Source organism: Emys orbicularis, chromosome 1, assembly GCF_028017835.1.
Source record: "Emys orbicularis isolate rEmyOrb1 chromosome 1, rEmyOrb1.hap1, whole genome shotgun sequence".
Classification (NCBI taxonomy): domain Eukaryota; kingdom Metazoa; phylum Chordata; order Testudines; family Emydidae; genus Emys; species Emys orbicularis.
In genome coordinates this window covers 108,970,218-108,996,200 of record NC_088683.1, presented here as the reverse complement: position 1 = coordinate 108,996,200, position 25,983 = coordinate 108,970,218, and the positions used below count along the sequence as shown (strand labels likewise).

Here is a 25,983-nt window from a genome sequence, read left to right as displayed (position 1 = left end):
TCGGCAACACACCCGAGGGAGACTCTTGCTGGCCGTCTCAGCAAAGAAGCTAACTATTGAACAGGCCACGAGATGGACTTCTTCACTCACCCCTGCCAAGGGTCTCTCCAAAACACATTACAGTCATATCAGCAGGGCACTGGGAGGCATGGATCAGCATTCATGTCGCATTCCCTGTCAGTACCCGGCCCAGGCCAGGGAAGCTAATGGTCCAACCAGTGGACCAAATTCGATGATGAATCTTGGTCACATGCCACCCGAGGCACATTGCGCATACGCTAAGAAGAAGCAGGGCAATTTGCACTGATACTCCTCATGCTGTACCGCCACCTGCTCTGTGCATTAAGGATGGGATTTTCAAAAGTGCCTACGTGACTCAGGATCATGAGTCCCATTAACCTTCAATGGGACTTGGGATCCTAAGTCACTTAGGTGTCTTTGAAAATCCCACTCTAAATGAATTCAGTCTCCAGAGCCATCACTATGCTGGTGCTTTCTGCCAGCATTTATATCTACTAGATGTGGGGAGGAAATTGATTATAAATAACAAAAATAAAACTTTGGCCAACCAAAAAAAATCAGCAATTCAGGTAAACGTGGCAAACAGACTTTTTTTCTTAGTCTGCTGGTTTCTATTTTTCTGAAGCTCTCTGGGCCAGTCAAAATGCAAGCCTGCAGCAAACAATCCAGTGAGCAATTGTCACTTAACTGCACTAACATCCATAAGATAGAATGACAGCATTTTCTTTGTGGATCGCACAGTCCTCTGACAGAGAGAAAAAAACAGCTACAGTGAAGCCTCTCCAAGAGACCATGCTTATCAGGCAACTCCTGATTGTATGAGACAGATTACCGCAAAGTCTCCACACACACAATGCCAAATTCTCATAACCTTACTCACATTATATGCTGAGACGTGTTGAGCACCCACACTCCAAAAATCAGGCCCTTTTAAGGTCTCAATTTCTTGAGACACCCAGATTCACTAATCACGGCTGAAAATTTTATGTTTAATTTAATATAGTTTTATAAAGAAATATTTAAAATTGGCCAAAACCATTCTCCTGATACAACAATCTCTTCTAATAACACTAAAATCTCAGGATCTCTCAGCATGCTTTTCAGACTGCTGCCTAAAGATCACGTAGGCCATTTTTTTCTAAACAGCCATCATTTTGCTGGGGCAAAATATGACTCTGGGTTTTAAGGCCCCTTTGAAAATTTAGCCTGGGATATCTGGAATGTGCCCTTTGCTCTTGACACAGAAGTGTCCAAGCATATGGAAAGAGGCCATCCTGCCTTCTCCTTCCTGTCAAGATCAAGGAGTCACCAAAATGTAATAACTTGGAAGAGGACAGAAACCAAGATCAAAATAATGTACAAAGGATTTACAAGGAGCTGGAGACGAGTTACCAACTTGTTTACCTGCCACTAAGAGCCTATCCCTTCTTCAGGACTTGCTTGGGTAAATTATCACTCTGCAAACCAGTGAACAGGGATTAAGTTGCCCAACTCTCGTTAACATTAATGATAGATGCATAGCTAAATCTTTGCCTGCTAGTCTGAAGATAAATCACAGACGCATATCTGTAGGGTGCTCAGAACTCAGTATATTTGCAATGAATGGGACAGCCATTCTTTGCCAGACCCTTCTTTGAAGCAGCAATGAGAATGAGGTAGGTGTGCTGTGTATTAAGCCTCTCCTTTACCCCACTAGCACTTACCCAGGCAGCTTTGCATTGAAGTGGGAAAGGGGACAAGTAGAGCTATAGGATTCTATCTTGTTGCCATCCCAGTAATATCAGCCAATATTCTGGGGGAAGGGGCGGGAGGGGGTGATTTAATTTAATTAATTTATTTTATTGAGGAAGAGAAGAGAAAACAAGTCACACAAATTCTATACATGTGCTACTGCAGCTGATTTTTAATAAAGGGTGAAGGCTGAAACATTTTCATATAGGGATTTGGAAAGCTAAAAATAACTTCTATTTAAAAAAAAACAAAAACAAATGCCCCTGGAAGAGTCTGTGCTGAATATATTCTGCAGGAAATCTCTAATTGTGTCTTTCGTTTTCTTTCTTTTCTGCCACCCTTTCCCCAGCCTACCCCCTGTCGTTTCCCTGGAGTTGAGGGACACATGGTCATTTTTAAACTGCCTCAAAGAATCCTTGGCTGAAGAGGGTAGCTAAACCAGTTAATATTTCACAGCAGGCTGGTTCTGTCAAGTTTAGGCTCGCTACAATTTGCCTCCGAGGTGCTGGGATTTTGTCTGATTCGATGGCAATCACAACCTTTCACTTCACACAGTCTCTATGTAATAGTGCTCCATAAGCTTTTAGACCTTTTTCTCCCTGCCCCTTGTTCTTCTACCTCAGAATCTCCAACACACTCTCTCTCTTTGAAGAACTTCTGTACAGTAAAAAAATCATATGAGAGGGTAGCAGGGGTTACCATAGGATAGGCAAGAAGCTACAGGGCACACTGAATTATAGCGCATAAGTCAGGGATAATCAATAGGTGGACCACAGGCCAAATCCAGACCGGCAGATGCTTTTGAACAGACCGCAAAAATCTTTTTATTTACTTATTGTTGTCATTATTGTTATTTTAAAAATTATTTTTGCCCTCTCATTCTCTCACAATGCGATCTCCAATATATCGTACTTTGAATTAATGACTGACTGGTTCTCCTTAATTCCTAATCACTTGGTTTGAGCTATCAGTTTTCACCAATAAAAAAAAACAAACACAAGAGTATTTTCCTTTTAAAAAATATTACATTTTCCACTGTACGCTCAGAGGCTCCTTTACCCTATTGAAAGCTGTAGTCCCACCTGCGGCGCTTTCAACCTTTCACAGCACTATGTTTAAACATGGCAGCAACAACAGCAAAAAGGAAAATTGACACCGAAAACTGTTCATTTACAGAAGAGTGGACTGATGCTTACGGTTTTCTTTTGCCACAGTGTCCAAAGGCGCAACTGGTATGTTTAATTTGTACAATGGTTTAATTTTATTTTTCATGTAATGCACTAAAAATATTACAAGGGGGTATATTACTAACGGACAGCATTGAATATGTTTGTTGAACAGGGGCACTTGCGGCGTGAAAAATGTCTCTCTGGAGTCTGGACCTTGACTATACCTTGACCAAGAAATTTGGACACCAACAAAAAATAATTGACTACCCCTGGTGTACGTCCTTCATTTCTAGAGCTGTAGGGCCAGATACACAATCCTGATACAGCCCCTTTGTACCACGCTGGCTGCAAAAGCATTAATAAACCTGCTCTAAGCAGGCAGCTGAGGAAATCCTGGGTGGAATAAAGCTGGAGTCGCTGGCTCTGTGCCATTCCCTCACAGCCCCCACCGTAAGGGTGTGTTGGGGGTATGGCCAGAGAGCTCTCAGACTCCAGTGAATCCCAGCAGGTGTAATGGCCTCTTGAGGGCCATTACCACTCAGTGCAAGTTAGAGCATCCCTAATTCGTGCCAGGGGCTTGCCTACCCCTAGAAATGGAAGCATGTAAATGTGTCATAAAGCCACTTTTGCCCCACACTCCAGGCCCGGTGCTAAAGACAGTTCAGCTGCACCCAAAGATCAGGGTTCTGTGCTGACATCTTGTCTTAGTTATCAGATGGAGAAGAGTTTAGTAGTCTCACCATAGTCTTTCCAAGGTGGATAAAAATCAATGAGTTTAAAAAAAAACCACAACAGAATGTTTAAATTGAAATTAAATATAGATTTTTTTTAAAAACAAACTTATTTAAAATTTAATTTTAAATCTACAACTTATGTTAGGGCCTAACTTATTATAATCTATTAAAATCATTTACATTAAATACAAAAAGTATTAAGTAGTACAGGTTTGCTCCCAAGCTGTAAAGAAAGTCAAACCACTGACTTGGTGGAAGTCACTGACTAAGCACCTGGACCCTGAGTCTGTTGACGTGCTAAACCAGCTTTTGACAGCAGTAGCCCCTTTTGCAGGTGCCCAGAAAATATTTTCTTCATTTCAGTTTATTTAACTAATTCAGTTCCAGGACTAGTTCATATAAAATTAAGAAACCAATTGGAAGCTGAAAAACCAGGAAACCTTGTTTCCCCTTTCCAGTCTACTAATACAATCTAGGCATGAGAAGAGAAGATCTACTAGTTCTAAAATCTTGATGGAGATGGTGACCAGACACAATTGGTTCAATTCACTTACTACAGACAATACAAGTTAATAAAAAAATTAAAATGCTGTTTTTGTACATTAGCTGATTTTGAATTTCCATCCAAACAGAACTTGACACAAATCACAAGTAATAATTAATAATCTCAAACAAGAAATGCATTATTCACCATTTTCTAACTAAATAAATGTAAAAATTAAAAATATGAATATATGAAGCTATATAACTTCTTAAATAAAATGTGTGTAGATATTGTGCATCCTCCTGGTTAACAAAAAAAAAAAAAAAAGCACAAAATTAAGTGTAAAGGCTATATTTATTTGCAAGGCAACGTGTTTTAATGGTTACCAACCAATGAGAATCAACCTTTCTTTAAGAAAATAACTAAAGAATACAAATACAAAAAACAATTAAAAATGGATGATTTATATCAAGGTTTCCTTCTTGCTGATTTAAATCATGATTAAAATTGATCCACCCTGAGTCCTTCAACAGAACACACTGCCAGACCAGCACGCAATCTGACACAACTGGCAATCTCAAAGAAGAGAGACTAGTGGGTAGAGTCAGAACTGAGATGCATTTCAGGAAGAGCAGGAATAATTGCAGGCCAGGCTTGAGACTCATTGGAAAAGCACTGTGCTATGCCAGCCAGGGATCGCCTGTTACTAGAACAACAGTTTTGTAAGTTGTGATTGAAGTGCACTGGCATAGCTGTAATTGGGAAGCTTGCCCAGTGCCTGCCTGCAGTATGCAGGCAGTGCTAATCAGTCCTCGCTTTCATGAGCAATACATTATTTCTAGAGCTGTCGATTAATAGCAGTTAACTCAAAAAAATTAATCGTGATTTAAAAAATTAATCGCGATTAATCAGTTTTAATCACACTGTTAAACAATACCAATTGAAATTTATTAAATATTTTGCATGTTTTTCTACATTTTCATATATATTGTATTCTGTGTTGTAATTGAAATCAAAGTGTATATTGTTTTTGATTACAAATATTTGCACTGTAAAATTATATACAAAAGAAATAGTATTTTTGAATTCACCTCATACAAGTACTGTAGTGCAAGTCTTGTTGTGAAAGTGCAACTTACAAATGTAGATTTTTTTTTACATAACTGCACTCAAAAAACAAACAATGTAAAACTTCAGAGCCTACAAGTCCACTCAGTCCTACTTCTTGTTCAGCCAATCGCTAAGACAAACAAGTTTGTTTACATTTACAGGAGATAAGAAGAGGGCAGCATTATTTACGTCACCAGAAAGTGAGAACAGGCATTTGCATGGCACTTTTGTAGCTGGCATTGCAAGGTATTTACATGCCAGATATGCTAATCATTTGTATGCCCCTTCATGCTTCAGCCACCATTCCAGAGGAAATGCTTCCATGTGATGACGTTCATTAAAAAAAATGCTCATTGATTAAATCTGTGATTGAACTCCTTGGGGGAAAATTGTATGTCCCCTGCTCTGTGTTACCAGCATTCTGCCATATATTTCATGTTATAGCAGTCTTGGATGATGACTCAGCACATGCTGTTCATTTTAGGAACACTTTCACTGCAGATTTGACAAAACACAAAGAAGGTACCAATGTGAGATTTCTAAAGATAGCTACAGCACTCAACCCAAGATTTAAGAATCTCAAGTGCCTTCCAAAATCTGATCGGGACTGGCTGTGGAGCATGCTTTCAGAAGTCTTAAAAGAGCAACACTCCAATGCAGAAACGACAGAACCCAAACTACCAAAAAGGAAAGCTGCTTTAGATTGTTATCGAGCAGAACCTGTCATCAGCATGACGCATGTCCCCTGGAATGATGGTTGAAGCATGAAGGGACATATGAATCTTTAGTGCATCTGGCACGTAAATATCTTGCAATGCCGGCTACAACCATGCCATGAGAACGCCTGTTCTCACTTTCAGGTGACACTGTAAATAAGAAGCGGGTAGCATTATCTCCTGCAAATGTAAACAAACATGTTTGTCTGAGCAATTGGCTGAACAAGAAGTAGGACTGAGTGGACTTGCAGGCCCTAAAATTTTACATTGTTTTATTTTTGAATGCAGTTATTTTTTGTACATAATTCTACATTTGTAGGTTCAACTTTCATGATAAAGAGATTGCACTACAGTACTTGTATTAGGTGAATTAAAAAATACTATTTCTTTTGTTTTTTACCGTGCAAATATTTGTAATAAAAAATAAATATAAAGTGAGCACTATACACTTTGTATTCTGTGTTTTGTACAAATCAATATATTTGAAAATGTAGAAAACATCCAAAAATCTTTAAATAAATGGTATTCTATTATTGTTTAAAAGTGCAATTAATCATGATTAATTTTTTTAATTGCTTGACAGCCCTAATTATTTCACATTTTTTAAAATAAAGGGAAAACTCATCTTATTTTGGGAGCCAGTGGTCTGTTTCTGGTGCCCATTCATTCACATCAGAAGCCCACCAGAACGTTCACATCCAGCTGTGTCTCCTTTACTTTTATTGATGATGCCATCTTTACAGCAGAACAAACAAAACCCCACATTGAATTCAGGACAACTGAAAATTAGTTTTCACTCCTTTGTAAAACAAAGGAATCTAATGTTACTTATGATATTTTCTACCAGGAGTATCCCACTTTGGTTAAAAGCTCCTGTGTGCCACCGGTTATGTTCCTGAAATGGTCTTTTATCTGATAGGTAGCCACAGCAGCCATGAGGACTATCATTTTCTAGTGCATACTGTATAGTGTGTTTTTAGCTCAGTCCTCTGAGTGGTCAATGACTCCTCCAGTATAGCTGCTCGCTGGCTAATAGTGTTAATATATCACTAATATATGAGTGCCCCTTCATAAGTCCTTCTTGTTATGACCAACACATTGGTACTTGGGGACTATAAGGTGCTGGCTTGTTCCCAGCCCATAGAGGACCCACTACTACACCCAGAAGCTCTTTCTAGGAACAGTTTGATTTATCACCAGGGTTCTCCAACTGGGGGTCGGGGCCCCTCAGGGGGTCGCGAGGTCATTACATGGGGGGCCGCAAGCTGTCAACCTCCACCCCAAACCCAGCTTGCCTCCAGCATTTATAATGGTGTTAAATATATTAACCAGTGTGTTTAACTTATTAGGGGGTCGCACTCAGAGGCTTGCGATGTGAAAGGGGTCTCCAGTAAAAAAGTTTGAGACCCACTGATTTATCAGATATAAGCAAATACAGCAAGAATAGTTCCTTAGCCTCCCTAGGCCACAGATGGATTTTCCCCTTTGTCCTTCTCCATCCTTCCTGCTTCAGGGCCTATTGTAGGATTCTTCTGTGCTCTGTTAACCAAGCACTGCCTCCAAAGGTTTTCTCCCTTGAGGCCCTTTTTCCCTAGCCGGTTGTCACTGCCTCCTCTCCCAGAGGACTCTGGCAGCCACTCCCAAGAAACTTCCTGCTGCTCCTGCTCTACACACTAACTTGTTTCTTCCTTCCCTCCCTCCCATTAAGGGAGGGAGGAGCTTGGATCGTGCTGACTACACCATGTCAAGGGCACGCCTGCCCTGTAGTGCCCTCTCCCCCCACGATGGGCCAGCAGGGCTCTGCTGAGGCCTGCCTCAGTTTTCCCTTCACTCAGGGCCCCTTAAAAAGTCCACACAGTCCAGATATTCACAACATTCCCCTTCCGAGGTCAAATTTATTAAGTGCTGCACAAAGTCTTTCAAAATAGTACTCGACCATACAAAGTGATTTAGTTGGGGCTGGTCCTTCTTTGAGCAGAGGGTTGGACTAGATGAGCTCTTGAGGTCTCTTCCAACCCTAATCTTATGATTCTATGAAAGTCTCCCTCCCACTTTCTGCTGGGCCCAGCCCCTCCCTGAGCTCTGTCTTCCCTTCAAAGTTCAAACACTCTTCTGCACCAGTTCCAAGCCCTTCCTCCCCAAGGATCTGTCTTCCTGCTCTCCCAGCACCTCTCTTCTGGAGCTTAGCCTTCTCCACAGACCTTCCCCACTAATGTCTTCCCCCTGCTAACTCAAGGCCCTGCAAGAGCGTTCTTACTCCCTACAGCATCTGTAGGCACCTCCCCAAAACCGGCAGCTGTCTCTCCCTTTATAAGACCCAGGTATCTTCCTTAAGCCCAACTGGGCAGCAGGTAATCAGTCTGGATGCACTGGACCCGGAGCGGCCGCCCCAAACACCTGCTTGCCAGGCTGGTGCCTGGAGCTGGCCCTGGGTCCAGTGCATCCAGACTGATTACCTGCTGCCCAGTTGGGCTTAAGGAAGATTTCCCTGGGATTCTCTATTATCCTTCCTTACTTCTCCCCAACCTATCTATTCAGATACTTTATTAGCCCTCATCACCACAGTAACAGAGTATCGACTCGTGAAAGCCCTCATTGCCGTTACCCTCACATAACCCATCAGTGCCACCCCACACGGCCTCCAGCAGAGATAACTTGATTGCAGCACAAGGCACTGCCTCTTCCCTGTACTACCACTGCATCGGTGGGTCTCGCACTTGCACAGGAGCCCATTTTCACTGTTTGTGTGTGTGTCAGGATTAGGGACTGAAGGGGCTGTAGAGTAGCAATAGCCCTGTTGTTGCTGGCTGGATCATCAGACAAGTGCCCAAGGCAGGAGTTATGTCCCTCTCATTTATCAACATCAGAAAATGTGAGGGGTTCCTCTATGCTTTATTCTTGGTATACCCCTCCTTCCTTCCCTCCCTCTTTCCAACAGGCCAACTTCTGATCTTCTTTCCTCTCGACCACAGTGACACTGCTGACCTCTTGAACTATAAATATCATTTCTTCCCATTGTCTGCTACAGCACCAAGCTGGAGCAACATTGATGCTCTGTAAAGAAGTGGCAGCCAAGATCTCATCACGAAGCCAACAAACAGATGACAAGGGATTTTTTTTTGCTTGTACCCCTTGCTGATGGAACATTTGATCTCCCCAAAGCAGTGATAAAAACAAAGCTCACTGCATGATCCCTCTGACCCCTTCCCCAGTAAAACAGAGAAAACATTCTCTCTGAAGTTCTGTCCTCTCCTTTTGCTCAGGAGGTGCCATCTCATGCAGCTGTCAGAAGGCAAAGGGGAGATCGTTAATCACAGAGCCACTGGAATTAGAGGAGAAGAGATGGATTAGCTCATCTAATCCATCTCCGCGTTGTGAAGACACTTGCACTGCCACTGTCTGTGCTATCTGGTCTGTCAACAAAGAGCTTCAATTAACAGAGTTGTCAATTCAGCCCCTTCCAGTGCCACTTATGCCTCCTAGAAAACTCTGGAAGCATTCTACTGAGAAACAATACCACTGCCATGTCAAATATATTCTGAATTTCTCATCCCTTGTTCTTTATTATGAAGAGTTTTGGCACAAAAAGAATTTCTGTTTCCTAAAAATTCACTACTCCTGCTGCTTGAAAATTAATCTACTCCCCCCTGAAATCACAATCCACTGAATGTGACATGATCCTAGTCATTGTAACATCACAGTTTGATGATGTGGAAGACAGACAACTAAAGCTTCGGATGGGGAGTAAAGAACAGGAACGGATGAATACTTCAGAAAACAAGATCCTGCAAAAGCGCTTAGTAATAAAGAACAAAGGGTAAAAAATACAGTTAATATGTAGACCCAGATGCTCAGGACCAGCCATGCTGTGCTCAGGGGAGGACCTCCCCCATCCACCACCACCACCACTCTAGAACAAGCCAAGGGCCACGTCAGCCCCAGGCATAAGTTACAGCAAATGGAGAACTGCTGTAACTTACACTTACTGGTAACATCTCCCTAGGGGCTGCACAAGCAGCCAGGAATCATCAGACTGCAGAGGCACTCGTGTCACCCCGCCCAGTCCATTCTCAGCATACCTTTGATATTCCCACTATGCTTTTTGGGGGGGCCCGAACTGGGGCTGCAGAGCCAGTTGAACTGGCTCTATGCCAGCCTGGAATTCTCCTATACAAGTTGACTGCTGAGTTGCCCTGTACTGTGCCATCCAGGACCAAGAATCTGGACCACATCATACTGGACAGTGTTTCTTTAAAAAAAAAATTATTTTACATATTTTCCATGAGGCATCAACATCTTTTTCAAGCTTACCTTCAGGTTAGTTAAAATAACTGGTTATAGTCACACACCACATTCTGAGAAGTAATCTGGCTAATTTCCAGGTCAAACAATAATGCACATTTCTTGCAGGTACTTTTCAGTTCAATTATGTTATTCTTGCCCTGAGCGTAAGTGAAGTTGTCATGGCAATTAATAGGGACACAGGCTCAGTGTGTGATTCACACATGGCAGAAAAGCCACCTAATATTAATCCACAATCTAATGGAGATGAGCTCCAAAAATTATCAGTAATTTGGGGGTACCGATTTGAGATTCCTCACAGGGCCTGTTTTTAAGAAGGTGCTGAGCACCAGCCTTTTTGAGCATCAAAAATCATGAGCCATTTTTTAAAATCCTGGATCTTGTATCTAGAAAAAAAAAATCACCAGTAATATATGTAATGGATTCTATTCTGTGACTAGTAATCATTCACATGCAATTCATTGACTTTTTAAAAATTATCTTTAATAACCCTGTTAACCTCAATAGGGTTATACCCTGGTCTTTTTCTAGGATATATGCTATAGCATCTATGACAGGAGTGGCCAACCCGTGGCTCCGGAGCCACATGCGGCTTTTCAGAAGTTAACATGCGGCTCCTCATATAGGCACCGACTCCGGGGCTGGAGCTACAGGCGCCAACTTTCCAATGTGCCGGAGGGTGCTCACTGCTCAACCCCTGGCTCTGCCCCCCCTCCACCCCTTCCCCACCCTCCCCTGAGCCTGCTATGCCCTCGCTCCTCCCCATCCCCCTCCAAGCCTCCTGCACACCATGAAACAGCTGATCAGGCAGTGCGGGGAGGGAGGAGGTGAAGCTGATGGGGGGCTGCTGATGTATTACTGTGGCTCTTTGGCAATGTACATTGGTAAATTCTGTCTCCTTCTCAGGCTCAGGTTGGCCACCCCTGGCCTACGACCTTGCCTACACTTGTGGCAGCACATAACGTACGTGTTGCTACACACAGCAGTGAAAGGCTCCGCCTTTCCCTGCTGCCTCCCCACTGCTGGAGCCTTTTCCTGCTGCCGGAGTCTTTCAGTGCAACAGGGAAAGGCCCCAGCAACAGGGAGGCAACGGGACACTCCACCGCTAAAAACTGCAGTGTAGACTTGGGAGGCACTGCTTGGGCATGTACAGAGACATAGAGGGTATATACTCTAGGGTTCAGGCATGTAGGACACCCTACACTCTGCTTGCCTAGGTAATGTCTCACTGCCTAAACTGCTATTTATACCCATGCTAACTAGGAGTGCAGTGTCTGTATGCTACATGCCGCTGTAAGGGTAGACCTACCCTATGACACTAAAGGAAGAAGAATTGCCTAGTACTGGGAGTCAAGAGACCTGAGTTCCATTCCTGGCTCTCCCACCAAGTTACTGTATGGCCTTTGACAAGTCACTTAACATCTGTGTCTTTGTTTTTCTATCTGTAAAATGGGCATAATACTTATGCTGTATTAATACTTCCTATACCATATCTATTTCACAGAAGTGTTGTATGGAGTAATAGTTGTGCAGTACTTTGTGATCCGTTGATGGAAGTTTCTTTATGCATATTAATTATTATTATTATTAATAAAGGAGTCTTGTGCAATTCTAGAATCAGTCTACCTCTTTGGAGTCTAAAAATCAAAATGTCTAAAACCTCAGAAAGTTGATTTCTTTTCCTGAAAATTCCATTAAAACCTTCTGGAGCCAGATTCTGATTTCACATTGTATTTATAGCAGACTAACTACTTTGATTTCAGTGGATTTATTCCTGACTTACACTGGTGTAAGTGAAAGCAGAATCAGTCTCCTAGTTCCCAGCCTTATTATCTCCCCCCCTACACACACACACACACACACACACACACACACACACACACTAGGATCCCCATGAACGTGGATTCATGTCATTACTGATTCTCCTCATATTGACAAAAAGACTATACAGTGCCCTGCTTTGATGGATAGCATCCTTTTTCCATGGCAACATGATTTGACATGAGAGGTATAGGTAAAGTTTGGTTGTGCACAGATGTCTGATCACAACATGCAGCAGAATGGACACCAAAGAGAAGGTCCTGTTTAGTATGAAAATGTGTGTGGTGGGTGGGGGAGTGGTGATATTGAGCTAATACATGAGCTACAGATTTTATCAGATAAATGACAGAGCCAATCAGCCATCTCCTTCTGCTCTCCCATACAATTTTAATAAGGCCAGCCATGAGGGAGGAAAAAGGAGACTGGGACCCTACTGAATTATTCACAGCCTTAGTTGTGTATGGCAGAGGAGTCTCTCTTATTTGTCAGTAAGCGATCTTCTCCCATTGATTTTTCCCCCTCAGGATCCCAAGGTAAGAGGTAAGTTTTGAAAAATATCAAAAGATAAACAGAAGCTAAGGGCAAACTGGACAGAGACAGAGGCTGATAGAGACAGAGATGGTGGAGATTTTTATATATGTGACAAAGAGCTCAAATCAACTCTAGTATACATCAATGATGAAAAGACTCTAATTAGCTGTCAGAATTGTCATGATGCCCAGGCACACACATGCTCAACTTCCATTAAGAATAACCTATATCTGAGCTGGCCGGATGAGAGCTGAGTGGATGAGCCCTGAAGTCCCATGGGAGAGACCTGCAGCTGATTTATGTTCCTACTTTCCTACTCCCACATCAACGGCACATTCACCACTGGAGGGGAGGAGCTCAGCTGTGATCCGCCCAGTCAATTGAGGAGTCATGTGGATGGGCTTTGAAGATAATCCTCTCTCATTTGCCTAGGCCAGAATGATGTTCAACTGTGATTTGAGGCTTGAAGCGTGGGGTCTAGTTAAGCGATGAAATGATCAGGGCTCATCAGTAGGGAAGAGGAACCCAAAGAAAGAAATCCTGTACCTGCAATGCCTGTTTTCCTTCCATTCCCCAACACCAACAGACTCCTGTACTAGTGTTTTCAATTTTTGTAACCATCAGACTACACCACCATTCCCTAAATTACAACAAATACTTCTCAATATGTATTTAAAGGCTGTAGAACACAAGAAGGGAGGGAAACTGTTTTGGGTTAAATGAGGGAAGTTAACTAAGAGTAATAGCATTAAAGGAAAAAAGATAGGCTGGATATAAGGAAAGACCTCTGGAAAATGAGGTTTATTAAGGTGGTGAAAAGTCTTTCACTGGAACCAGTGGAAATGCCATCACGTGCATCATTTAAAAGTGAACTGAACAAAGCATTGGAGTATATTGTGTAGGGAATAACTTACACTGATAGGGGCATGGACTAGATGACCTAATATGATCCTATGTCTTGTCAGATAGTATTCGCCACCAGCAGGATCTTCATTACATGCCCTATTAATACAAGCCCTTTGCCCGAACAGTTTCTCACAAAAACGAAGTCCAGATGCAACAGTGTGAGCTTTCTTGGGGATACTACCAACAATAGTTTCTCGCTGGTTACCAAAACAATAATACTGGCATGCTTTACATTAGATGTACAGAAAAGGATTCAGATTCCCAGTTACACTGGTGTTTATATGGAGCAAATCCACTGAGCTCCTCTCTGTCTCATTAGCTGAGATCAGAATCTGACCCAGCTGTAGCTATGCCAGCAAACCCTCCTAGTACAGCTTATATACCAACAAAACAGGGCTTTTGTTGGTACCGTCCCCGAAACAAAACAAACAATCTATACCGGGAAAAGCACTTTTTTACTGGTATGATAGTGTCCATACTAGAATTTTTGCTGGTATAGAAACATCATAAAAATCATATTCCTAAGTGACATCTTTATACCAGCAAAAGTTTCTAGTGTAGATGTGGCCTAACTTATTTAAGGACCTGAAAAGGCATCATATAAATCAAAGCAAGGTTTTTAGAAAAACATACCGTTCATAGGCACAAACATGAAACAATAGCAACACAGGGGAATTTTTACCACATTGGAATTAACCAGTGATGCACTGATAACATAGCAGTGCTTTGATTGGCAGATATTTAGACAAGTAATTGCACAATGATTACATGCCATTAGAGTGGATTCATTTATAAAAATTGCTAGTACAAATCTAAACACAACTGTAAGTCTTAACACTCCCTGTCACTGTCCTACAATTGAACATCACTGGAATAATTCTCTTGTGTTGCTAGAGATGAATCCCTTCCTCTTACTTTAGCTCCAGTGTTAACCAAAATGGCAGACCACTGGGAATTCAAAACTCAATAAGGAATTTTCTAAGGGAATGCAAAACACAATGGTAAAAAACTGTGAATAAATCCTTGTGGCTCTGTGTTGGAACTGCACACATTGGATCTGATTCTCATTTCTACTCAGGCCCCTTTCTATCCTTCTGGCATTGTAAAGGGGCCTTAATGTGGGCATAATTTCATTGTATCTAAGACCTCTTTATTCTGCCAAGTTGGTGTAAAGGTGTGTACATGAGAATCAGCTCCAGGCAGTAATTCACAATATCTTTAGGTCAATGAAGCAATTAAAATGGCAACTATTGTCTAGGACAGAGGTGAGCAAACTACGGCCCGTGGGCCACATCCGGCCCGCGGGACCCTCCTGTCCAGCCCCTGAGCTCCTGGCCCGGGAGGCTAGCCCCTGGCCCCTCCCTCAATGTTCCCCCTCCACCACAGCCACCGGTGCTCCAGGCAGCGTGGTAAGAGGGCAGGGAGCGTGGGGGTTGGATAGAGGGCAGGGGAGTTCGGGGTGGTGGTCAAGGGGCGAGGATGTGGATAGGGGTCGGCACAGTCAGAGGGCGGGGAACAGGGGAGTTGAATGGGGGCAGGGGCCCGGGGGGGGCAGTCAGGAAGGAGGGGGGGGTTGGATGGGGCAGCGGGGGGCAGTCAGGGACGGGGGTTCCGGGGGTGGATGGGGCAGGGGTCCCAGGGGTGAGCCGTCAGGGGGCGAGAACCAGGGGCGGCAAATGGTGGGGGGGGCCACACACCCCTCCCCTAACCAGCCCTCCATACAATTACCAAAATCCAATGCAGCCCTCAGGCCAAAAAGTTTGCCCGCCCCTGGTCTAGGACTATCAGGATTTTAAAAACACCTACATGATTCAGCTTCAAGATTGTAACAGGTCAAAGTCAGGTTAGTTGATTCCTAGTTTGTAGTCACATCTCTCATACTGAGTGCTGTGATGTTTTATTAAGGTTGGTGTATGCCTTTATCTGAGCAGATCAGAAGAGCCTCACCTCCAAAATATTCTGCTATAAAGTCTGTCTGTATTGAAGCAAGGCAATATTTGCTTCTCATTGGTAAACCGGTATGCATGTAATCACCTTGAAATATTTAACTGGCCAGATTTCATTTCACAAACAGCATGGGGCGTGGTATCAGACTAGTGTATAAATAAACTGGGATATAAATCACTATAAACCAGCCATTAAATTGGTATATAAATAAAAAATTATAGAAGTCAGAGATGGAAAAGACCCATCAGATCATCCTGTTTGTATTTTGCAGTGTTCTCACCCTATGAATGCCAGACATCACTCTTGATTAGCCAAGAGACATAGAAAAACGCCCTCCCCCCCCCCCCATCTCTCTCAAGAGAGAAAGTGAGAGAGACAGAGAGAGCGCCACATGCATATTAATAAAGCTATATTTTGACTGGCTGAATGATTTGACATGATTAGTGATGGTATGCTATACCTGTCAACATCTCCACACTGCAATAGGAAAAGCCTCTAATATTCCTATGCAGAATATCACAGATAAGGTTTGGGAGGGGGTGGTCACTTTCAATGCTGCTATAATTCTCGGGATCTCCCTAAATGCCCTAAATCTGTTTTCAAGGATGAAAGTAGGCACCTTTTCACTCTCTTCTATGATACATATGAGAGAAAAAGCCCAGCCAGCCAGGAGGTTCACAGAATCAGAATATTCTCAAATATTACACATAGAACAACTATGTTAAGAGAACATTATTGAGGTTGAAAAGTCAAGCATTCAAGAGTTAGGAAATGCCAGAATTATGGTTGCCCATGCAACCTTAATCCAGCTCCTTTGTATGTATGCTTTATGACACCATCATTAATTACATGATCACATACGTCTTTTTCTACAAGACCTCTGCCTCATTCAATGCAGCTCACTTAATGAGCAGCTATTCAATATTTGGTTTTATCCTCATTGTTCAATCTGTGACCCTAGGTATTATTTATTGCACACTATTCAAACCCTGCTCTGAAGACAGTATTATGGAATTCCAAGACCGTCAGAACTTGAAAGACTATGGGCAACTGCCAAATGACTGACCTTCTTAGTGGTCTGTCTCAGACCCATATTAATAAGCAATATGCATTCAGGAATAACAACTGGCATTGACGGGTGCAGTGATGTCATACTTTGGTGTCCATAAATTTGAAGCCAAGTTAGCAATTTTTAAAACAATGCAGATGTTCTTCTGGTGGTAGGAAGGAAGGAGGATGTGAAGAATGGATAGCAGGCAAGAAGGAGCATGGGAAGGCTAGAGAAAAACAGCAGCAAGGAAAGAAGGATGTTGATTGTTTATGTCAGCTACGCGTACATACTGCTTTCCTTATTATTCAGAAAATAAGTAGGGCAAAAATTCTCTACAGTCAGCACTTAATACAGATAGGATAATGACATTTACCATATTTATCATAAGGTACAGAATTGATGGAAAACTCTTCAGTCTCCGAAGACTTACTACAAAGACAAAAGTTCTTGAGAAACTCAAACGTGAAGCCCTTTTTGCAGATGATTGTGCTCTACTTAGTCACAGTGAAAGTGACCTACAGCTTATCCTAAATTGGTTCTCAGAGGCAACTGAACAGTTTGGACTCAGCATCAGGCTGGAAAAAAGTGAAGTCCTCTTCCAACCAGTTCCATCAACCGTTACCATTGAGCCAAACATCATCATTGATGGTACAGAACGTTCATCACTTTACATAACTTGGCAATGCCATCTCAAGTGATGGTTTGCCGGATCAGGAAACATCAAATAGAATATGAAAGGCAAGGCAGGCTTTCAGAAGACTTCGCCATAGGATACACAACCAGCATACCATCAAACAGTCAACAAAACTGATAATATACAGTGCAACACTGATAGCATCCCTTTTATATGGATGTGAAACATGGACAGTTTACCACAGACACATTAAGCAACTTGAAAAATGTTACATTCACTGTCTCAGCTCTGTTCTGAAAGTCCACTGGCATGACAAAGTGTCAAACATTAACATCCTTGAAAAAGCAAAAACAACCAGCATCAAGGCAATGAGCATCAAAGCTCAGCTTAGATGGACATGTCATGTTATTAGAATGGGTAACGATAGACTCCCCCAAAAAAGCTTTCTTTAGTGAGCTGAACTTCGGAAAGCGCAGGAGGGGTAGTCAGCAAAAACACTTGAAGCAAAAACAGAATCTGCCCTTATGCAGCATAAATAGTGATAAACTTCAAAGATGTAGCCAAGGACAGACCTGAATGGGGAGCAGCTATCAAAAAAGGTTGTTAACACTTTGAGGAAAACAGATGTGAAAAACTGAATGAGAAAAAAAAATAAAAAGGCCAAGCTTCATGCCAAGTCTTCAGTGGGAGCCTGCGTATTCCTATATAACATCTGTTCATGATCTTCCTCCTCACGGATTGAACTATACAGCCCCATGAGAACACGTGCTGCGGTGACAGCATCGTTGGATATAACGACAACCACACAAATTTACCCTTGCTTTTACAAATATCAGCTCAGGTCAGCCCAAAAAGCAGAATGGTGTTACCTATACATTGTCAAGCAGAAGACCTGAGTCTCTGTGCCAACCTCGGCATCTTGCTCCTGGGATGGATGCAGATGTGTTTAGCTCCTGAGGATTGGGAAGTGAAGCCCCATGTCTTTTCTCTAGTAATACTTGCTAGCTACTGTATCAGTATCACAGATGAGCCCCAAAAGGACATCCATCCAGATCCCTCATGACTTCAATGGGGCTTAAGCAAGTGCTGAAGTAATTTGCAGAGCCGAAATTGGGGAATAATGATAATATTAGTCTCCGCCACCACACAGAGGCAACGTGAGGGTTAGACCAGTGGTTTTTTACCTTTTTTTCCATTTGTGGACCCCTAAAAAAATTTCAAATGGTGGTGCAGACCCCTTTGGAAATCTTAGACATAGTCTGTAGGCCCCCTGGGGGCCATGGACAACCTGCTGAAAACCATTGTTCTATGGTAACGACAACCTTTCGCAGACTCCTCAGACATAGTCTGCTGACCCTCAGGGGTCCACAGACCACAGGTTGAAAACCACTAGGTTAGATCATTCATGCTTGTGAAATGTTTCAAGTTCCTAACATGGAAGTTGCTATGTAAATAAAAATATTATGTCCATCTTCCGTAAATTCTTCACTTTCCCCGATGATTGTCCCCTGCCCACCATCAAAGTCTTCTCCTTCTGACATCACAATAAGTTTTTTGCAGGTGGCTTCCATGATGATATATATATGATTATTATGCACTCACATTATGAATATATATAGGATTATTATGAGCTTACATTATGAGTTTATGGAGAAGAGGCAGCTATCATTCCAATGAACATGCCAAAGCATAATGGTTCCTTTGCTCCTGACAATAGGGTTGGCCACATAAAAGCTGTATGCTCAATGCCAATGCCCTTAGTAATAATGATCATGAACATACAAAGAAACATACAGAGGAGATGACACACAGTACCATAATTGTTTCCAAATAAACAGGATATTCTAAACATTTTTGGGGAAGCATCAGCTACTTATTTGTAAGTTGAATCTCTCTAAAGCAGTCTGGTGACACTATTTCTATCCAAGTTGCACAGGGAAAGGAAGTCAGTTTCCATAGCAATTCCACGGTCACTTTATGACCAGATGGAACACATGCCCCATGTTCCGGAACACAAAACACAGCTGTTCATCCATCACCATTGATGGGAAAGGCCTAGGTGGTCGGGGAAGAAAGGCCTAGTGGCAGCAGCAAGGCTTGGAGGAAAACAGACAACACTTTTTCCCCTTTTAGCCAAGTTTATTCCAAAGTATAAATTCAGGCCTGTGATACACAGAAAGGTTGAAATAGAAGGTTTAAAAATACAGAAATATGTCTAGTATGGAGGACAGTGGAGCCCTGTGAAAGAGAAGAACAAAGGTCTTTGGAGAGAGGGAAGCATGTTTTATCTCCCTTCTGATCTGGGAGGCCTACACGTGATACAATATGATCTCTGGAGGGGACACACATCAGTGTTTTGGATTACAAACAGTATGGGCTTCGTGTAGCATTTGCCCACAGTTCCTGCTATCACCAGGGGGTTTGTTTTGTTTTCATGAAGAAAAAAAATCTTATTAACCAGGAACATATGGCAGGAATTTGTTTGTTTGTAAGCTTTTTAGACTCAAATACCTTTCTCGGTGGCCTCCTGAGGAGCAGTTCTTCCCTTCCTGCCCTAAGCAATATGATGCAGAAGACTGCCTGAATGCCCCAAGGACTGCAGTCCTGGCTGGGGCTCAGTAACCAGAGAGAGGTACACTTGGGGTGACACTGCTCAGAAGGCAGAGTCCTTCTAATGGCTGTATTATTTTTCTTAGTGACATGTTTTATAATAATATAGGGTGTACACACACACACACACACACACACACACACACACACACAGAGTGAATAAAAATATTTTAAAAGGAAGAAATAAATGAGCGTAGCACATGCAGCCATTTAGACCAAAAGGACTCAGCCATAGAAGTGAAGGGCAAAAATAAAATGCCATCATACCAAAGTAGTTATTTTAAAAAGGTATTTTCTTACCAAACAACATTATATCAGGGTACAATACTTCCCCACCTCTATTCTCCTCCCTTTCCTACATTATTTGGCTACCTGCCTTCCTTAGAGCAGGTTTAGGATACAAATAAATGGTTTATGGCTAAAGCACAGGTCTTGGGCTCGGAAGACCTGGGTTCTAGTCCTTGTTTTGTCACTGACTTCTTGTATGACCTTAGGCAAGTCATTGAGCCTCTCTGTGTCGCAGTTCCACAGCAGTAAAATGGGGGTGATGATATTCACAGGGGCAGCATGACATTAAATCATTAATATTCACAAAATACGTTGAGATTCATAGATAGAAGTGTCAAGTGTTGCCATAAACAGTTGTGCTGGCCTCATCCACTATTTTTTGTGGACTTGGATTAGGACACAGAAACATAGGAGCAGCCACACCAGAGCAGACTAAGACCAGAGTTTCTAAAGGTGTTTAGGTTCTTAAAGATACAGATAGGTGCCTAGTGGGGTTTAAAAAAGGTATGTTGGCAAGCTAGATGCCTAATTCCCACTAAGCATCTATCTGCATCTCTAGGTGCCTAATGATCTTTGAAACTCTGGCCCCAATTGTCCATCTCATTGAATATGCTGCCTTCAGCAATGGCCAACACCTAACAGCTGCAAAGGAACAAACCAGATCCTAGGCTCTCTGTTGCTTATCCCATTTCCAAAAACTTTCTGATGTCTCATAATGCCAGACCAGTCAGCTGGTGGTTATTTCTGCTCCAGTGAGGTGGAACCAAAGGAATAGCTACTCTCCAGTCCCCTGAGTGCCACAAGAGCTATTTTTATATGCTGGTCCTCATTCCTCAGCAGCACTAGAGAAGGGCACAGCTGGCACACAAACTGGATACATTGTTTTCCCTAGTGGTTTCATTGGTGTATGGAATGTGGCCTTCAAAACAACCAAAATGTTTCACACACTTTACCACTGTACACCAGATTTAGGTCACCAGAAGTTTTCAAGATAGGCAAAATATATAAGGCCAGATCTGCAGCTGGTATAAATTGGCATAGCTCCAGTTACTCACACCAGCCGAGGATCTGTCCTGTAACATCCAGCGATATGATTATTACTATTATTGGATTTACCAAAAAAGGGTGTGATTTTAAACCAGTTTAGTTAAACCACTGTGTGGACACTCTTATTTTGGTTAAATCAGACTTATTTTGGCTTAACTTAAATCAACTGAGAACAGATTTAAGCTAAACCAAAGTATGCCACTACCAAACATATAGTGAATTTAATATTAAAATAAATAGCACGGGGACAACTGTCCTAACTGGATTATTTATTTTCAGATTTAATTCAATAGAAATCTCAATTTTTAAAAAATATTTAATGAAGTTGCCAAAGATCTTTAGAATCCAGTTACCCTACTGCAGAATTCCTCTCCACCTTGCTGTTCAGTACACAGGGCCTTATTCACAGCATTGCATTTGGTAAATACACTTACAGTACCCCAGCCCTATCACTATGCTTGGATTTTCCAGAGAGACATGTTAAAAGTTGATGGACAAAATGTTCTTTACCTTCCCTCTTCTCTTCCCTCCCAGCTAGTACCGATAGTCATTTTGTTTAATTGGATGAACATTTATCTCCTGATGGGGGGAGCTGGCAAATCTACAGTCACACTCCCTGCCATTCCTATTTAACAAGAGACTGTTGAGAGGAACTGATTACAGGGAAGTGAAGTTCTATTTCCCTGGCTCTCACTGCCACAGGCAATCAATTTGAAGCCAAGGTTCTATCTTGAAAATCCCAAACACAATTGAAAAAAATGCTAAAATCAAAAATGAAAAAGTTGGCCTCAGTCATTCCTCTGGGTCCAGCATCTCCCCTGGGTTCTTCTGGTGCATCACTCAAAGCACAGCTATAGGATTTACTTCACTGTGCTGACTGCTGTCACTGGGGTCCTCTGTATCAAATGAATAACCCCTCACCCTCTCCCACCCTTGAAAAGGAATGTGCTGGAGAGTCCGTTGTGGCTGTCAGGCTGAGAAAAATGGGCTACTCAGCACCACTAGGGGCCCATCTATCCCTCACTCCACCACTTAACAGTCTGTTATGAGACCAAGGAGAGCTGCTGCAAAGGTAGCAAGAGCAATAGAATTCCTTCTTAACTCCAGCTAAAGCAATCTTTTCCTATCTGAGGGGGAAGGGAAATCATAGCATAGTGATTCAGAGATGGCAAGGGAGAGCAAAGGCTCTGGCTAAGGCACAGAGTGTATTTTGGAGGAAGGTTAGAGCTAGAGTACTGAACTATACCTTTTACCTCTTTTTCTTGTACCTCTATGAAGCCATAGACTGAGTAAAGCACAGGCAGCCATAACTCAGCCTTCTCCCATGTAACTTTGTCACACTCCCTCAACCCTGAATAGCGAGGACCAGCACTGAATGTAGGAGGGGAGCTCAATCTCTAGTCACTTCTTGGCTTTTCCGCTTATGCTAATTGTGGTTCTGGTTTCAAATACTTTCTCTGTCCACCACAAAATACAATCTGGCCTCTGCTGATAGTAGCTACCAAAACCAAACTCAGGACTCCTTGTGTCAGATGGGCACAGCTAGAAGTAAGACTGCTATTACCCCTGAAGCAAAAGTATGTGCTACTTCCTGGATTGATTCGGGATGGGTTGGGGGAAGCGGATCCACTGGAAAGAAAAAATCCTAAAGACAGTTAAGATCGCTCTTGTTTTTCACAGCTTTCCAGTTTCCTATTCTCTTCATCCTTTGCCTCTGCGACAATAGTCCTAAATGTGAAAGACGCAAGATGTGCTGCCCTAGGATGTCCACTGTCAAGTCATCTCTTCATTGCTGAACCATGGATCCCTTTGTTTTCAGGTATTATTTGCCCCTGAATATTTTTGTATTATTCATGTATATCAGGCAATATAATAATAATTTACCTGAATGTAGTGCTCTTTAGTCCTTTACAAAAAGTAATTACATAGGAATCACATCAGCCTCCACTGAAATGTAGCCACCTCTGGGATGGAACTGTTTAACAATGCACAGCAATACTAAACAACCATTTAGGTCAGGGACCGAAGAATACTGTAGCCAGTTAAAACTGCAGAGAAAATATAGCAAGACAGTTCATAATTAACAAAGTTGAAACTTGACCAGGACATCAACACTAGATATGGCTAAAATCAGGAGTGGTTTTGGTTTCGCAAAACCTCATTGTCAGAGTTTTGATTTTGCACAGCTAAAATCTGGGGTGGTTCAGATCTAGATCCCAATTTATCAGAATCCCCAAAAAGTGTATGAAGGGAGATGGATAAATGACACAAGTTTGAATCCATCTGACATTAACACCTCCTTGCTTATAAAAAGGTACGTGGGACCTTTAAGGAGCACAAGTGATCAGGGCCTTGGTTTTATAGCTCATCCAGAAAACAGCAACTACAGCCACACAGGGCTTCTTAGGGCACTGGCTCAGTACTGACTATGGGTATGGCTATACTGCATGATTGTAGCTTGTGCAAACATACCTGAGTTAGCTTTAGTCTAGCAAGCTCAGATATCAGAGCTGTGTAGCCGTGGCAGCATGTGCTTCAGTGCTAGCTGTACAAGTCCGCCTGGAACCCTGGGTAATTACTCACAGGGCTAGCCCATACGAATGCGGCTTCACTGTTCCAGTACCTGAGCTAGTTAGATTAAAGCAAGCTCAGGAATGTCTACTCAAGCTACAGTCACACCCCATGGCTGCAGTATAGACAAACCTCAGAGGGAACGTTGCCTTTGAATCACCAATCCATTTCCTGCAACACCTACATGTTGCTTGGAAGTCTCTCAAAAAGGCATAACTTGCCAAGACTTATACTCCTAATATATTAGTATGATGTCTATAGATTCCTAGCTTTGGTACACTAGGGGGTTGGATGTTTTCTGGCTCGCCAAGTTCCTATTAACTCATGGTTCATTTCTGTCCTCTTGAAAAATTAACTTATGCTTCCAGCTACATTGGCAAAGGAAACATTAAAAATTGAGTAACAGGCCAAAGGTAAACAAAGTATAAACCCAAATATTGTGACAGCTGTAACTCTTCTAATCAAATAGCTTCTATGCCTATTGCTGCCATAGCCTTTTGAGGATATCAGCCAGCAGGTATAGGAAGGGAAAAGGAGAGTGGACTCCATCAAACCATCCTCATTCGCATGGACAACATCTTTAAGGAAGGCCTGCCCCTGTATCTGCTATGGCCTGTCTCTTGTGTGCCCCACACAGCTGGGAGAACCATGACCTGTCACAGAACTGGAGGCTCTGATCTGGATGAAACCACCCTAGCTGTACAATATATTGTCCATGGGTATGGAGGGGGATATGGTCAGAGGGTTTGTGTGAGTAAACTTATTGTATTGCCCTTGCCTAAGCTAGTGACCACCTAATGAAGATTCCAGAAGCTCTTTGAAGAGGGAACACCTCCTCCAGCCCAAAAAGAAATTGAAAGGAGATTGCTAATGAGAGCTTTTCTAGCCCCCTCCCTCCTTTAAAACTGAAAGTTGGTCAATGGATAAGGTAGCAAGTCACAAACACACCTACCTCCACACAATAAATATACCTATGGGATCAGTTCATTGTTAAATACAGTGACCTTCAGACCCTCTAGTGGCTATGCATTAACCCCACATATCCAATACTTTGAAATGTAAAGCCACTGCATAAGACAAATTGATCTATAAACAACACAGATTTATCAAGGCATGCCTCTCCTTTTCCACCTTTGTTGAGAGGGACACAGATTCGTCCCTCAATCACATACAACTATCTACCTACACTTATCTGATTCATGAAGCATCATGAAAATCTAGGTCAAGAATATGCACAGATGCACATGCGCCCGCCCACACATAAATTCCCTGTACCTTCTACAGTGAGGAAATAAACAACAGCCTCACCCTGAAAGTGCCTCGGACCAAAATTGGATATGTAAATGTGTCAACACTCTGTGTCTAGACTGCCTCTTCAGAGGCTGGAAAATATGCTACTAAAGATTCTAGTCAGCTGCTAACACTTTGCATTCTCCCACGGAGCTTAGCACTAGAACAGGAAGGGGGAAGCACTCCAAGGGACTAATATGACCAGACATGTCAGCAATTACACTTCAGTTGAAAGAAAATACATGTACATCCTCACAATGACCCATAACCCTAAACATTGCTTAGTTAAAGATACATGTTTTTTTAAAGACAATAATTCCTGCATTAATTTGCGAGATTCCCAGAAGGTGGTGACAGGAGATAGTCACTGCTGCTCAAAATAGAGGAGAAGAATTTCCAAAGTACAACACAGTATCCAATATACATATATAACAAGAGGATGCACTCCTGTTGGCATCTTCCCTTTCATGTGAAATCCTAATTCCTCCATTTTGTCATGAAAACCCTTTGTCCATCTCCAAGCCCATAAGGAGGAAGAGAATCTATAAGGCCAGCTCTGCATATCCAGGCAATTCCATCCCTGTCATGTCTTATTGCTTCAGTCACTGCTACAAGTTGATGGCCAATGGCCACAATTATCACCAGAAGCCAGGATCCTTCCCTGTGCCTTTAAAGAGCACCATTTCTTTTCCTAGACTCTCAAAGGCAAGCAGTGTCACTGAGCAGTGCCTCCCACCCAAGAGACGGGGTGGGGGTAGAACCACATATTTCATGACAGAACCTACCAATTTCTGCTATGTGCTAGTACTGAATTCTGCAGCAGCGTGAAATGCATGGGAAAAATGCAAATGCAGACGATTTTACTGAATTAAAAATTACAAAAATTTTATTCATGTTCATATTTAATTCAATACTAACCTCTGCATATGAATGTTCCCCCACACACACACTTAATGCTTTCATGCTAATGCAGAATTTCCAGTCACCCAAACAAATACACAGAGCTGTGGGTGCTAGCAG

The 25,983-nt window shown here is 42.3% G+C and overlaps 1 protein-coding gene across 1 annotated transcript in view; it reads right to left on the bottom strand.

The window, feature by feature from the left end:
• Positions 1-25,983, bottom strand: part of TMEM178B (transmembrane protein 178B) — a 316,692-nt gene that overhangs the window by 199,112 nt on the left and 91,597 nt on the right. The window lies entirely within an intron of this gene.